This window comes from Hemicordylus capensis, chromosome 4 (assembly GCF_027244095.1).
Source record: "Hemicordylus capensis ecotype Gifberg chromosome 4, rHemCap1.1.pri, whole genome shotgun sequence".
In the NCBI taxonomy this organism is placed as follows: domain Eukaryota; kingdom Metazoa; phylum Chordata; class Lepidosauria; order Squamata; family Cordylidae; genus Hemicordylus; species Hemicordylus capensis.
The window spans coordinates 237,711,987-237,728,142 of record NC_069660.1 but is presented as its reverse complement, the minus strand read 5'-3'; the positions used below and the strand labels follow the sequence as shown (position 1 = coordinate 237,728,142).

The 16,156-nt window shown below is 44.9% G+C and overlaps 1 protein-coding gene and 1 long non-coding RNA gene across 15 annotated transcripts in view; both read right to left on the bottom strand.

Annotated features, from left to right (window-relative positions):
* The window catches only part of PIEZO2 (piezo type mechanosensitive ion channel component 2), a 469,614-nt gene that overhangs the window by 254,222 nt on the left and 199,236 nt on the right, over nucleotides 1-16,156 (bottom strand). The gene's annotated exons all lie outside the window — the stretch shown is intronic.
* On the bottom strand, nucleotides 9,275-11,317 carry LOC128323699 (uncharacterized). The gene is made up of 2 exons (XR_008306431.1): nucleotides 11,081-11,317; nucleotides 9,275-10,039 (listed from the first exon to the last, which is right to left on the bottom strand). It is a non-coding gene; the product is annotated as an uncharacterized LOC128323699 (long non-coding RNA).

Genomic DNA, 16,156 nt, shown 5'->3' with positions numbered 1-16,156 from the left:
ATATTAATATGTACATTTTTAAATAAATAAGACATCTAATAGAGCATATACAAATTAAATCCACAAGATTCTGAGCTGCCAATTGTGAAATATTACAACAGTCCCTAGATGATCTGGATGATATTGTGAGAATTGTGTTAACAGCTAAATGACTATTAAGTTCTGTATGACCAACTGCATCCTCTACATTTGTCTGAACTAAACAGGGACTCCAAAATGTTCTAAATCACAAAGAAACAAACACTTTTTAAAAATGCCACTTTCAGACAAATAAGCACTTAGTACTTACGACGCTTTTAATGCATCCTGATAAAAACATTTTTTAATTTAATGTTTTTAAACATTTTATAACAATTTATATTTTGCAACAACATGCACAAGTTGCCTCCCACCCGGCCCCCATACCCTCCCCCAAGAAAGAAGAGGAAGGGGAAAGAAAGAAAGAAAGAAAGAAAGAAAGAAAGAAAGAAAGAAAGAAAGAAAGAAAGAAAGAAAGAACATTTATTTTTGCATTAATTCCTAATATATCAACATAGAAAAAGTTTTATCAATTGAAGTAGAATATTGGGGAGGAAGAAAGAATATCCAGAAGCATGTTAAGCAAGCAAAGGTTAGTGAGCAGGGAAATTCCAGGTTTTCTGAAGAATTGGTAAAGCCTTAAAAATCACTCACATTCTTTGAACGCACATCTCACTTTCTCTGGACAGCAACACTGCAGGGGGAAAAGCTGCTTGGCACAGGTTTCACTCGCATATCATATCAACCAAACATTTGCTTTCCAAACATCATTATGCAGAGCCCTACAATTTAACAACTTGAATGCACGTGCCAAGGTTGGCAGACTCATTACCGACATAAAGCATGCAACATTTATAGGTCTGTGCTGCATATGAAAAGCAGAGTTGTGCCAAATTTAAGTTGGGACACTCCCCTCCATGCTATTTCTTATGCCTCATTTGTTTTCCTATACAAGCCAAATTAGGTGTTTAGTGCAGTGCTCAGGGATAAAAATGTGTGGACCGCATGCAGAGCCCTGATTGCTGTACCATCACAACCCCAGAGAAGCAAGGTCACTTCTCATGCCAATCCTCTCCACATGAGCAGGTGAGCAATATGTGTAGCTGTGAATGTTGTTTTAGTTTGTTATTTCTGATATGCCAGGAGTGCCTGGTGCTGTAAATATGCAGAAGTGAAAACAAAGCCTTCCATGTAAGGGTTTGGGTAGTCAGAGGAAGGGGCACAAGCATGTCAGATATTAAAACTTTTATAACAATTATAATTATTACAGTTATTACAATAAAGTTACTCTGATTCTGAAGATCAGGGTAATCCAACCTTCATGGATTTGGAAACGGATAATGAAGGTGTGCTGCTGATACAGTCTGGAAGAAGTTCTAAGAGCAAGGAGTGGGCAGGGAACAAAAATCACAAAATCTAAAACTGAGAGGAGCCAGAGCTCACCACCACCCATTCTCATCACAGAAAAGGTCGTGCAGCAGAAAATAAAAAGAGGGCATGGCCACATGCAAAGGGAAAGTATCCACATCTTGGAGACAGCTAGCAGATGAAAAGAATGAGAAATGCCTTCCTATTAAGATTTACAGCCTAATGTATGCCAGAGCTTGCAAAGTTATGGGAACTGTCAGCCAACATAAGATACAATTTAATTTAGAGTAGTTAGAAAATTGGACTTGATTGAAAAGGCAACACTTGTTCAGATTATCCTGACATAGAACTGAACCCTTTTATCTGTTAAGCAGCAGCATTTGTTCTTGTTGAGATACTGGGTGCACTATTTAGTACAAAAATTAGGGGACCTAAGGCTCTTCCAGATGGCAATAAACTGCAGGATGGGCAAAGCTTTTGCATGAGCTCCAAGCACAAATTGCACTACTCCCTAGTTCATTCTTACTCGCTGTACTCTTGCTGAGCAGGGACTTCACATGATTTTTGCAGTGCCATCTGCTGACCAGCTCGCTTTCCCCAACTGCCACAAAAGTAGTACTGAAAAGGGGTCTGAATACAAGAGCCAGAAGGCACTGCAAAATCATCTGTGATCCCTACTCAGAATATGTAGGCTGTATTTTCATGCCAGGAAGTAGTGTGTAAACATGCTGCAGCACATGTATAGTGTTACCAGACTTGCTCAGTTCGCCATTTTGTGTGCTTCAGTGCACCTGACAAACCAGAAACAGCCATTTCCTTCACATGTTTGGAAGAGAAGCATTAGCTGGCTGTATTCCAGAGACTACAGGTTATTCTGATAAGGCATTCCCTGGTGCCCCCAAGTCATTGTAGGGCGCAAACCAACTAGGGAGATGCCCCTCTGATTGCATCTGAGCATATGCAAAGATTCAACCTTCAATTCCTTTGTTTCTGAAGCACACAGGAGGCAACACTCAGGACATAACCTAACCGATAGCAGAAATCCATACCTTATATGGAGCAAACATTCCAAACCACTTTAGTTTGCCTAACTCAGGACCTTAGATTATGCAAAAACTCTTCAATAGTTCCCCAAAGGACTAAAATCATGCCCTCGGGCTATTTTCCCACTATAAATACCACTCCCAAGAGAGCATTGCTCTCTTACATCCTCACTACACCCTGGCATGCTACTTCCGTGCATTCTTGCACCTCATATCTTGCCACATGCTTGAGCCAACTGGAGAAAAAAAAAACCCATCTAGATCAGGTAGATACGAAAAACGTATCTGCTCGCCCTCTCTTTCCTTCATCCTTAAACATCTACCCCCCTTCTTAGCACTAGGACATTGTGAATGTGTATTACAAGTAACCTAAGTCATATGCCAACCCCTTTCAGGAAGACCATGGTCAGCAAGATTGCTAGGCACTAATCTCTGCTTAACCACCCCACTTTCACTTTATGTACCACTATTACCTCGTAATAAAGCAGCTCTTTGTTTTCAAGGCACGTGTCTATACTCTTTGTTTTTTCCTTGTTTCCCCCCTAGTATTTCAAGGACAACATAGCTCTTCACTGGTCTGCTTTGTTACCAAGACTGCATGGGAGTGATTGGCTAGGCACTCTGGCTATGTTTTGGGGGTAAGTGGGGGAAATTATCTCAAATTGGAAGTACAGTCCTGACACCGCATTAAATTTAAGCAAGCAAGGTGTACTGGGAAATTTCAAAGGAGAAAGACTTGATTACGGGTTTTAAAGCTGTATTAACACAAACTTGGGGAATTACAGAAAATAAGAGGGGGTTCGGTTACACTTCTTAATAGATTCCCTGGAGTTTCACAGGAGGTAAAAGAAAGCTTGGTTAAAAATCTTGATAGGGTGCCTGGCTTAGGAAAGCTGATAGGGATGGGGAGAAGAGCACTGTCCCCTCTAAGGCATGTGCACATGTGCATGCTCACACATTTTTGGATGTCTATTCAGTTCATTTTAGATCCTGCTCAGATTGAATAAGTAAGGCCCCATTCTGAATGTAGGTGCATGCACACTGCCTTGATACTTCTGTCCAGAACAAAACTCATTCTACACAGAGATGAAAAAAATTAGAGGGGCCACTGGAGAAGAGGTGGGGAAGATCCCAGAGAAAAAGATAGATCTGAGTAGGAAGTTCACCTATCCTTCCGTGTGTGTGTGTGTGTGTGTGTGTGTGTGTGTGTGTGTGTGTTCGGTGAGCCAAGTTCACTCCAGGCACTCCAGGGGTCCCTCAAGAGTAAGGAGAGTAGCAGAGCGGTTTTTGTGAGAGTCCATCATGTAACAGATTCGGATTCATGTGGTCTGTCACAGGCAGGTAGACCCAAAATCATGCCATTAGGAAGTATCAGGGCAATTGTGAGTCTATATTTTCCCAAAGGGCAGGATAATAGAGGCATTACAAAGGTGTCTATTGCTAAAGTGAACAAATCAGTGCAAGTGCGCCTTCTGTTGCTGCACAGAATAGCGAAAGAGACAAAGATGACTCCAAATTATTCATGGGTGTTTCTATATTTGATTACTTCAGGGAAAACTGGGCGTACCAGGTGCAAGATGCAAAAGTTTTGTTTACCACTGAGTTCTCTTCCTTATCTTAGCCAGTCAATTAATTTACTCTAACAAGGGCGAAATGGCTACATGTTTGCTCCTTACTTGCTTGAAGCACTCAAGTCTAATCACTAAAATAGAAATATTCCTGCCAGATATAGTTTTTAATGGTCTACTAGCTGGCTTACTCCAGAAGGTGGAGGTGTCTTCTGAAGTCTTTTAGCATTTGACCTGGAGGTGTGTTTCCAAACGCTGCCTGTGCTGATGACTGAATCATGCCAAGAAACCAGGAACTGCTAGGGCTGCAACATTACTGAAGGCTGCTAGCCTGTGACTTGGTGCTTTGGCTAGACCAGAGAGAGGGGGGCCCTTTTTGCATGACCCCAAAAATACTGCTATTGGCAACAGCATCCATTTGAAACTAATTCTCCCCACTTTGAGCAAAGTATAGTCACAGAGGGTGGTTACTACCACACTTCAAAGCAGACTTGCTAACAGAGAATAATACAGTCCCACATAGAACACATTGCAGTAGTAGTCCAATCTGAATGTCACGAAAGCATGAGTGACTGAGGTCAGGTCCAACTTCTCCTGGTAGGATCACAGCTGGTGTACAGACATAGCTGGTAAAAAGCACTTCTGCACACCAAGGACAGAATTGGGTCCAGAAGCATTCCCAAGCTGTGTCTTTCGGGGAGTGTGACCCCATCCAAGATGAGATTTACTTCACTATTCAGATTATCAGTTTTTCAACCCAGAGCACTTCTGTCTTATCTGGATTATGCTACAGTGGTTTGCCCTCAACCAGTCCAGAACAGTCTTCACACCCCAGTTCAGAACATCCACTGCCTTCCTGGTGTCTGCTGATTTAAAATGATAGGTAGAGCTGGGTGTCATCCACATACTGATAACACCACAGCCAACACCCATGAATGACTTTGCCCAGTGGTTTCATGCAGATGTTATACAGCATAGGGGACAGAATGGATCCCTACAGCACCTATGAGGTGCTACAGGGTCAAGGGGTGGAGCAGTTGTCCCCCAGCACCACCTTCTGAGTACTACCCTCCAAGTACAAGTGGAGTCATTGTATCATGGTGCCCCAAGTCCCAACTCAGAGAGATAACAGAAGGTTACCATGGTTGATTATATCGAAAGCAGCTGAGAGGTCCAGGAGAATAAACAGAGTCTTCTTCTGTCTATCTCTCGGCAGAGGTCATCCACCAAGGCAGTTTCCATCCTGTATCCAGGCTGGAAGACAGAATGGAAAGGATCTAAGGACTACCCTGCCTGGATGAATTCAGAAACTTCAGCTGGTCCAGAATGCTGCTGCTGGATGTTCATGGGCGCTAATCACTTCATGAGTGTTACACCCATCCTGAGACAGCTTCACTGGTTACCAGTCCATTTCCAGGCTAGATTCAAGGTGCTGGTCTTAACCTTTAAAGACCTACATGGCTTGGGACCAGGATACCTGTCAGACTGCATTCACTCATATGAACCTGCCAGGGCCCACTACTCAGCATCTCAGAACACTTCTGAGCATCTCACAGTAGAGCACCCCTTATGGCCCTGTCACTAACTAATCAACTCACCAGGGCAGTGGACTGATCGCTTGATCTGGTCTTTCACTCTGAACAGGATGGTGTTCTGTGGGCGGGGACTCCTGTGATTTCCCCATTGTCATGGATGGACCACCATATGGTTAAGGTTGGACTCATGATCATGTCTCCACTCCAAAGGGGTGGCGGGCCCAAGAAGGTTACTGGATCCAATAGGATTCCAAGAAGCCTTGGAGGGATATAGTGTTGGCTGTGCTGGTGACCCTTTCAACACTCTGGTGGAGAATTGGAATAATCAGCTCACCAGGGTAGTGGACACAATCACTCCTAAGCATCCTCTCCAACCCGATTCTAAAACGGGCCCCTTGGTATATGGAAGAACTACAGGGACTAAAGCGGCAAGGTAGATGACTAGAGCATAAGTGGGAAAAGACTTGAGTCGCATCTGACAGATTATTACATAGAGGGCATTTGAAGATTGGTGCTCAGGTGATATGTGCAGCAACAAAGCAATTCTTTTCCTCCTGTATCGCGTTTAGAAGTTCATGTCTGGTGGAGTTGCTCAGGGTCGTGAAGGGACAATGTGCGCCCCTTCCCCCTTGAATCAGTATATGGAACCAACAATTATTCACGGCGTCGTTTTGAATGAGGTTTTTTGTGGGCAAAATTTCTTGTATTCGGGCCAACTTAGATTCAGTCTACACAATTGTTACAGAGTCTGATGCCGAGATGTCCAGCAACTCCTCTTATGTTATGACCCTGGATCAGTTTGTTCATGACCCCTGAGGATGTGGACAAGTTGTTCAGAATGGTGCAGCCTGCCACCTGCTTTCTTGGATCCCTGCCTGACATGGCTTATACTGTCTATGGCTTGTTACTATCTATGGCTTGTTACTATCTGGAGGGAGGCTGTTGTAGAGGGCCTGGTAGAGATTATAAATGCTTCTGTAAGGGAGGGCAGGATGCAGGAGGATTGCTTAAGGAGGCAATCATTAGAACGCTTCTGAAGAAGCCTGCTTTGGATGCCTCAGACTTAAGCAAACAGGCCTGTCTCGAACCTTCCATGGCTGGGCAAGCAGATTGAGAAGATGGTGGATTCCCAGCTCCAGGCGGTCTTAGAACAAAAGAACAGCCCTGCTGTATCAGGCCCAAGGCCCATCTAGTCCAGCATCCTGTTTCACACAGTGGCCCACCAGCTGCCACTGGAAGCCACAGCCAGGAGTTGAGGGCATGCCCTCTCTCCTGCTGTTACTCCCCAGCAACTGGTACTCAGAGGAATCCTGCCTCTGAGGCTGGAGGTGGCCCACAGCCCTCAGACTAGTTGCCGTTGACAGACCTCTCCTCCATGAAGTTATCCAAACCCTTCTTAAAGCCATCCAGGTTGTTGGCTGTCCCCACATCTTGTGGCAGAGAATTCCACAAGTGGATCACGCGTTGTGTGAAAAAGTACTTCCATTTGTTGGTGCTAGATTTCTCAGCAATCAATTTCATGGGATGATCCCTGTTTCTAGTGTTATGGGAGAGGGAGAAGAATTTCTCTCTATCCACTTTCTCCACACCATGCATGATTTTATAGACCTCTATCATGTCTCCCCGCAGTCGTCTTTTTTCTAAACTAAAAAGCCCCAGGTGTTGTAGGCTTGCCTCATAAGAAAGGTGCTCTAGGCCCCTGAGCATCTTGGTTGCCCTCTTCTGCACCTTTTCCAGTTCAACAATGTCCTTTTAATGATGTGGTGACCAGAATTGTACACAGTACTCCAAGTGTGGTTGCACTATAGTTTTGTATAAGGGCATGATAATATTAGCCGTTTTATTTTCAATCCCCTTCCTAATGATCCCTAGCATGGAATTGGCCTTTTTCACAGCTGCCGCACATTGAGTTGACACTTTCAACAAGCTGTCCACCACAACCCCAAGATCCCTCTCCTGGTCAGTCACCGACAGCTCAGATCCCATCAGCGTATACTTGAAGTTGGGGTTTTTCATCCCAATGTGCATCACTTTACACTTGCCAACATTGAATCGCATTTGCCACTTTGTCACCCACTCCCCCAGTTTGGAGAGATCCTTTTGGAGCTTCTCACAATCCGTTTTGGATTTCACTACCCGGAAGAGTTTGGTATCATCAGCAAATCTGGCCACCTCGCTGCTTACTCCTGCTTCTTGATCATTTATGAATAAATTAAAAAGCACCAGACCCAGTACAGTATACTTCTTACTTCCCCCCATTGTGAAAACTCTCCATTTATACCTACCCTCTGTTTCCTGTCTTTCAACCATTATGAAATCCACACGTACTTGTCCCCTTATCCCATGACTGCTAAGTTTCCTCAGGAGTCTTTGATGAGGACCTTTGTGGAAAGCTTTCTGGAAGTCCGGGGATACTACGCCAACTGGATCACCTCGATCCACACACTTGTTGACACTCTCAAAGAACTCCAAAAAGTTGGTGAGGCAAGATTTACCTTTGCGGAAGCCATGCTGGTTCACTCCCAGCAGGGCCTGTTCTTCTATGTGATTTACAATTTTATCCTTGAGGATGCTTTCCATCAATTTGCCTGGAACGGACGTTAAGTTAACCAGCCTGTAATTTCCTGGTTCGCCCCTGGATCCCTTTTTGAAAATCCGTGTTACATTTGCTACCCTCTAGTCCTCTGGTACAGAACCTGATTGCAGGGATAAGTTATATATTTTAGCAAGGAGGTTGGCAATTTGACATTTGAGTTCTTTGAGGACTCTTGGATGGATGCCATCCGGCCCTGGTGATTTGTTAGTTTTCAGTTTTTCCTGACAGTTTAGAACATCATTTCTTGTCACTTCCATCTGATTCAGTTCTTTAGCCTCCATCCCTAAAAAGCCTGGTTCAAGAACAGGTATATGATCAGTTTCCAATGCCGTGAAGATGGACGCAAAGAACTCAATGAGCTTCTCTGCAACCTCCATATCCTCCTTAATAATCCCTTTCACTCCCTCATTATTTAATGGTCCAACCGCCTCCCTGGCAGGTTTCCTGCTTCTGATGTATTTAAAGACGTTTTTGTTATTCCCCTTGATACTTTTGGCTAAATGTTCCTCAAACTCTCTTTCTGCCTCCTTTATTGTCACCTTGCATTTCTTTTGCTAAAGTTTGTGTTCCTTTCTGTTCTCTTCATTTGGACAGGCCTTCCAATTTTGGAAGGAAGTCTTCTTCCCTTTTATGGCTTCCTTGACTTTACCTGTTAGCCATGCTGGCATCCTCCTGGACTTAGTGGTACCTTTCCTCCTCTTGGGTATACAATCTAACTGGGCTTCTAGTATTGTGGTTTTGAGTAAACTCCATGCATTCTGGAGTGAAGTGACTCTCCTGGTTTTCCCTTTTGGCTTTCTTTTCACCACACTCCTTATTTTGGAGAAGTTTCCTCTTCTGAAATTCAAAATGTCTGTGTTAGATTTCCTTGGTGATTCTCTCCCTGCATGTATGCTGGATTTGATGGCACTATGGTCACTGTTCCCTAAAGCAGTGTTTCTCAACCTTTTTGGACTCAAGGACCGCTAAATCATTTGTGCAGAGTGTCAAGGACCGCTACATTCTTTGTGTGCAGTTTCCCGGACCAGCAGTTAGTAGAGGGGTTTCAAGTTTAATTTTATTTTATATATCTAAGACTTTATACCGGTCCAAAACTTGCATCTACTTGCAATTAACTTGCAATTAAAATAATGTCATAAAATAAAATTGGTTAAACAATAAACTATTTTATTTACATACTATTTACACAAGAAATTAATTAAGAAATTAAATAATGTCATAAAATAAAATTTGTTAAACAATAAACTGTATTTTATTTACATACTATTTACATATCAAAATGCACACAATGTTAATGTGAACATTATATTCAAATATTTTAGGAGCAGAGGAAGAAGTCTGATAATGAGATATTCAAAATAAAACCTTGGTATGAAAACCAACAATATTCTTCCTTTCCATGTAGCCATAAATAAGAGCCATGTCTGCTTACTGGAAAGTATGCATTCCCAAATTCCAAGGAGACTCTTAGTACATGCATATAAAAAAAGAATCATTAAAATAGAACACATTCAAGCACTATTTGAATGCTTGCATTACTTTCTCCCAAAAGCAATATTGGGGCTGTATTTGTGAATGGCAAAGAGATGACAAACTTTTGGTACTTCTGCAACAAGACAGTGGTAGAAAGGGTGTTCTCCAAAGCCATCCTCAAGCAAGCAGATCTTTCCCAGTCAGTACTACTTGATCCTCCATTTCTTCATATCTAGCAAGCTCCTTTATGAGGCGCAGCAGGTCGGCGCAGCCCTCAGACCACGCGGCTCGGAGATGGAACGGGGCCATTTTCGCGGGGGGCGGATGGGATGGGATCCGGGGACTGCCTCTGTTTGCAGGCCAGTGCTTCTGTGCAGCATCCCAACTCTGTGGCCATGCACAGCACTGCTGGCTTATTTAAGCCCACGTAACGTGGGACTGCAAAAGAAAAGTTGCAGGAGACTCAGAGTTGTAGCGGAAGAAGAGGGAAGCGAGGCGTCGCCAAAACAGAGAAAGGGCTGGAACAGAAGAAGCGGCTAGGAGGAGTAAGAGCGAGCGAGGGCGGGCGAAAGGGAGAGGCTAGCAGGTCGGAGTGGGGTTTGAGGGCAGAGAGGCGAGGGAGCAACAAGAGGCAGGGATTGGGCAGGGCCGAGGGAGGAAAGCCCGCAAAGAGCGGAGTCAGGGTGAGGAGTCTGCGCCAGGGAAAGCCAGATTAAGGAGTGCCACTTTGGGAGCAACTTTTGTCGAGTGCTGAGCGAAGAAACTTGGAACAGGGCCATTTTCCCGGGGGGGGGGGATGGGATGGGATCCGGGGACTGCCTCCGTTTGCAGGTCAGTGTTTCTGTGCAGCATCCCAACTCTGTGGCCATGCACAGCACTACTGGCTTATTTATCCTCAATGCTCTGCTCTCCACTCCCTCGCGTGAGTCCCCGATAGTTGAAGAGCAGGAGAAGCAGTCGACGGCGGCGGCACAGGCACAGTCAGGCGCCAAGCATCCCCCTGGCAGCACAGAGGGAAAAAAACCGCAATCTCAGTGGCAGCTTCTTCAAGTAGTTTTGGGCCGATTTGGCCCGTCTTCGGCCATGTGGGGGCGGCGGCGGCAGCTTCTTTGGCCTGAAATTGGGCCTTTGTGGGGGCGGCTGGGCGGCGGCTGCAGCCGCGGCAGTTGTTTGGGGCAGGCAGTAGTTTGGGCCTATTTCGCCGTCTTCGGTCGTGTGGGGGCGGCGGCGGCTTCTTTAGCTTCTGTGGGGGCAGCTGGGTGGGCGGTCGGTGGCGGCGGCAGTCTGGGCCGATTTGGGCCCAGAATGCCGATTCTGGGCCTTGATCTGGCCATGTGGGCGACAAGCGAGAAAGCGGCAGGGAGGGGTAAGTAAACCCTCCCGCCCTCCTAAATATACCCCCCCTGCAGTTGGTCAAAGCAAACACTCACAGCCTCAGCACCTCACTTATTTTTAGCCCAGTAAGTTTAAGCAGCTCACCTTCAAAGATCTCAAAAAACCACCTTCCAGCAACCACCCAATTTCTCCACTCACTCACTCACTGACTGGGCTATCTTCCCGCCTCGGCACAAGCCCCGCCCCTGCTCCACCCCTATTGGCCACTGACGTTCCAGGAGCCTCGGAATTTCCGGGGAGAGAAAAACTTTTACAGCGGAGAGAAAAGCGGATAGAAAAACAAGCGTATTCAGTTTGGAGCCCTGCCTTCCTAGTCGCGGACCGGCACTCAAGCCTCCGCGGACCGCTGCCGGTCCGCGGACCGGCTGTTGAGAAACACTGCCCTAAAGGGTCTTGGAGGAAACTGATCATTTAGACTCATTTCAAACTGGCCTTCGGGTGGGCTATGGGGTGGAGACTGCCTTGGTTGGCCTGATGGATGATCTCCAATTGGGAATTGACAGAGCGAGTGTGACTCTGTTGGTCCTTTTGGATCTCTCAGAGGCTTTCAATACTATTGACCATAGTATCCTTCTGGAACATCTGAGGGGATTGGGGTTGGGAGGCACTGTTTTGCAGTGGTTCCGCTCCTACTTCATGGGCAGATTCCAGATGGTGTCTCTTGGAAACTGTTGTTCTTCAAAATCTGAACTTTCCTATGGTTTCCCTCAGGGCTCCATATTGTCTACGATGTTGCTTAACATCTACATGAAACTGCTGGGAGAGATAATCAGGAGATTTGATGCAGGGTGTTATCAATATGCTGATGACATCCAAATCTATTTATCCATGTCAACATCATCAGGAGAAGGCATGTCTTCCCTAAATGCCTGTCAGGAGGCAGTAGTGGGCTGGATGAGGAATAACAACTGAAGCTGAATCCAGATAAAACGGAGGTACTTATTGTGCAGGGTCGGAACTCAGGAGATGATTTTGATCTGGCGGTTCTGGATGGGACTACGCTCCCTCAGAAGGAACAGGTATGCAGTCTGGTGGAGCGCCTGGATCTGAACCTCTCCCTGGTGTCCCAGGTGGAGGCAGTGGCCAGAGGTGCTTTTTATCAGCTTTGGCTGATACACCATCTGCACCCATTTCTTGAGATGAACGACGTCAAAACATATGCTGGTAATCTCTATGCTGGATTACTTCAATGCGCTCTATGTGGGGCTGTCTTTGTACATAGTCTGGAAACTGCAGATGGTCCAGAATGTAGCAGCCAGGTTGGTCTCTGGGTCATCAAGGAGAGACTATATTACTCCTGTACTGAAAGAACTACACTGGCTGCCCATAAGTTTCCGGGCAAAAGACAAGGTGCTGATTATTACCTATGAAGCCCTAAACAGCTTAAGCCCTGGGTATTTAAGATAATGTTTTCTTCACCATGAGCCCCATCACCTGTTAAGATCATCTGGAGAAGTTCGTCTGCAGTTGCCGCCAACTCGTTTGGTGGCTACTCGGGAACTGGCCTTCTCTGTTGCTGCTTCTGGATTTTGGAATGCGCTCCCAGTTGAAATAGGAGCCTCCCCATCTCTAGCAACTTTTAATAAGGCACTGAAGACACATTTATTCACCCAGGCTTTTAATTAGATTCATGATTTTAAGTTTTAATGTTGGTTTTAAATTATTTTGATGTTAATGATTTTAATGTTTAAATGATTTTAATTGTTTTAACGTTTTAAATTATTTTAATTGTAAACCACCCAGAAATGCAAGTTGGGTGGTATAAAAGTATGTTAAACAAACAAACAAACAAACAAACAAACAGATCTAGCTGGTGGGGACTAGTTGGTGGCAGTTTGGTGGGGGCACAACCTTTTCGGTTGTGTTAGCAACCCATGGGGGTGGTTGACACCCTCATTGCACTAGACCACCACTCACTCTGGGCCACCCCAGCACCCCACAAGTGGCTTTAAGGTTTTTCTCCATAGGGAAGAATGGAGGTTTCAGCAGCCCCATAACTGCACTTGGGGGGTGCTGGGGTGGCCCAGAACGAGGGTGCCAACCACCTCCATGGGTTGCTAACCCATGGGGTACTGGGTTTTGTTGTTTCTGAAGTGTTCTAAGTGTAGATTCTTTGGTAGCATATAAGATTTTCAATGACAAACTATGAATCCACTCTCATTGCTAACCTTAAAGCCACATAAACTTCAAAAATCACTTAAAAATCGGCCCTTTGCCAATTCCTTTCAAATAATTCTGATAGCTACCTAGCCCCCCTTGGGCACTACCACCCACCACACTCTGCTCTTGGACACCCCTTTCCCCCCAACATGAAGCTATACATTTGCTGACACCTCCATGCTTCTTTATGGAGAAAAACCTTAAAGTCGCGTAAACTTCAAAAATCACTTAAAAATCAGCCTTTTGCCCAATTCCTTTCAAATAATTCTGATAGCTTCCTTGCCCACCTTGGGAACTACCACCCACCACACTCCACTCTAGGACACCCCTTTCTCCCCAACGTGAAGCTATACATTTGCTGCAATCCTCATTATTCTCTATGAGGAATTCCAAAATAATTGTAAAATTCACCAATAATCAGAGGAGTGTCCTATTGCCTTGGAACTTTGTAGATAGTAGGCACCCCTGGTTGTCTACCACCTACCCCACTTTTGTGCCCCTAGGTGCTCCACAATAGGGGATATGGGCTGGTTCATGTCCTATTATACCCTATGAAAAAAATAATTAAAAATATTTCAAATATTCATAAAAAATCATAGGGGTGTCTGATTGCTTCGGGGTTTGCATGGTTGTTGGCACCCATGGGTGCTCCACAATAAGGAATAATGAGGTGGTTGGAGTCCCATTATACCCTATGAGAAAAATAGAAATAATTTTCAAAAATTCATAAAAAATTGTACGAGTGTCCGATTGCTTTTGGGTTTGGGTGGCAGGCATCCCTGGGTGCCAGCTACCATCCTACCAATTTGTGGGTTGTCTGAACTGGTTCAAACCAGTTCGAATTCAAACCGAACCAGGGGGAGGTTTGAGCAAAACCAAAACTGAACCACCCCCTCCTGGTTCGAACCTGGTTCGAATTCGAACCGAACTGGGCAAACCGGTTTTGTGCACATCCCTAGTGGCTGACACTGAGGAATAAAACAGGGGCTGTGACAGGACTTTAAAGGAGAGCAATAAAGTCCTAGTGTGTAGATGTTCTGTTCAGGGCCAGCTAGTTCCAATTAATGCATTGGTGAATATTCTTTTCCTAGTCTAATCCACAGTACACCTACCAGCCTGTGCTTCTGAATCAAAATTTTAAAACTGAAACTCAAGGAGCTTTTTCAGGCAGTTGTGGGCTTTTAAAAAATTTCACAGTAGTTTCTTATGGTCTCTCACACACATTCAAGATACTTCTATCATCTTTCTTAGATTTATGTGCTCTCTCATATCTTATTTCACAATAACCTAATAATAACAGGCTGAACACAGGTTTTCAGAACTCCACTGGAGTTCTGAAGTAAAAATGAAAAGGTAGCGGCTTGCAGGTACTGGCCAGCAGGTGGAACTGTGAAAACAGCACAAGGTCTGTGCTCAGTGTGTGGCCAGAGCCTCAAAATATGCTATGAGGGAACACAGGAATCTACAAAAGATTATGCTAGTGACTGGAATATGTGAAAGGGCAAATGAGAAACTACTGGAAGCTTTAAAAAGTCCATAGTAAACTGCCATCTAAAAAGGTCCCTAAAGTTTCAGTTAAAAGAATAATGATTCATGTAAAAGAGTGGCAAGTCCAGTAACATCTGGGGACCCAACGTTGAGAATCCCTGGTTTAGAGCAAGGCTCTTTTTTGTAGGGCCCAGGGGCCACTGGTGGCCCCCATCAACCTGAAGTGTGGCCCCCTGACTATGTGAAGCTTCAGCCAGAGCTGAACCAGTCCCCTGGCCTGGCACCATGTGGAGGCAACTATTTTCACAATACAGTGCTGCACTTTGCCCAGCTCCAGTGGGGTTCCTTTAAGGGAAACGGAGCACTCTTGGAAGGTGTGGACACTGCTGGGAATGTAGCTCTTCCTAGTGTTTTCCTCTTAGAGCTCTTAGGAGAGGGCTCTGTCTCTCTTAAAGGGCCCTGCCAGGACTGTGAAAAGCACAGTACTGCCCAGCAAAGTGGCTCCTACTTGAAGAATAGTTAAGATCACTGGTTTAGAGGATTAGAGCTACTTTTCTGGAGCTCTAGTCATTGACAAGGACCACACAATCACCAGAGGAAACAACAGGGGCACATATGCTTGGAGCAATTCTGCAGCACAGCAATCTTCTCCAAGAAAGCAAGTGCAGAGGTCTAGCAGAGTGCTGTTAATGTAAGGAGATGGAGACCTTTGGAGAAAACCAAAGGAATCTATATTGTTGAGGAATAAACAAATTATGAATTATTTGCCTCAATCTCTTACCCAGCACACATATATAAACTCATGGGGCAGCACTTTCTTCAGATGTTCTGCACATATTATATAACTATGGTACAATAGTAGACATGATCATCATCAGTATTTTTGTGTTCATGAGAAAAAGATCAAGAGTGACACTATTAAAGAATATATGCTACAGCCTTTTCGATTAATTGCCAGCATGGTTAGAGTGCTCGACTAGGACCGGGGAGACACGAGTTCAAATCCCCATTCAGCCATGATACTTGCTGGGTGACTCTGGGCCAGTCACTTCTCTCTCAGCCTAACTTACTTCACAGGCTTGTTGTAAGGAGAAACCTAAGTATGTAGTACACCGCTTTGGACTCCTTGGAGGAAGAGCGGGATATAAAATGTAAATACTAATACTAATAATAATAATTGCAATGTCAAACTGCTCTCCAGATGCAAATTGCTGGTCCACATGCTGCTGCTGCCTATCTCTATGTGTTCCTTAGCTACTGATGTGCACAAGAGGTTAGGATGTGCCTAGAAAAACACTGGCAAGAGTCAAACAATTCATGGCTCAAACAAGATCAGCAACAAGACCAGTTGCAGGGGAGTAATGGCAGGAGAGAGGGCACGCCCTCAACTCCTGTCTGTGGCTTCCAGCAGCATCTGGTGGGCCACTGTGAGAAACAGGATGCTGGATTAGATGGGCCTTGGGCCTGATCCAGTAGGGCTGTTCTTATGTTCTTAATAAAATAGCATATATC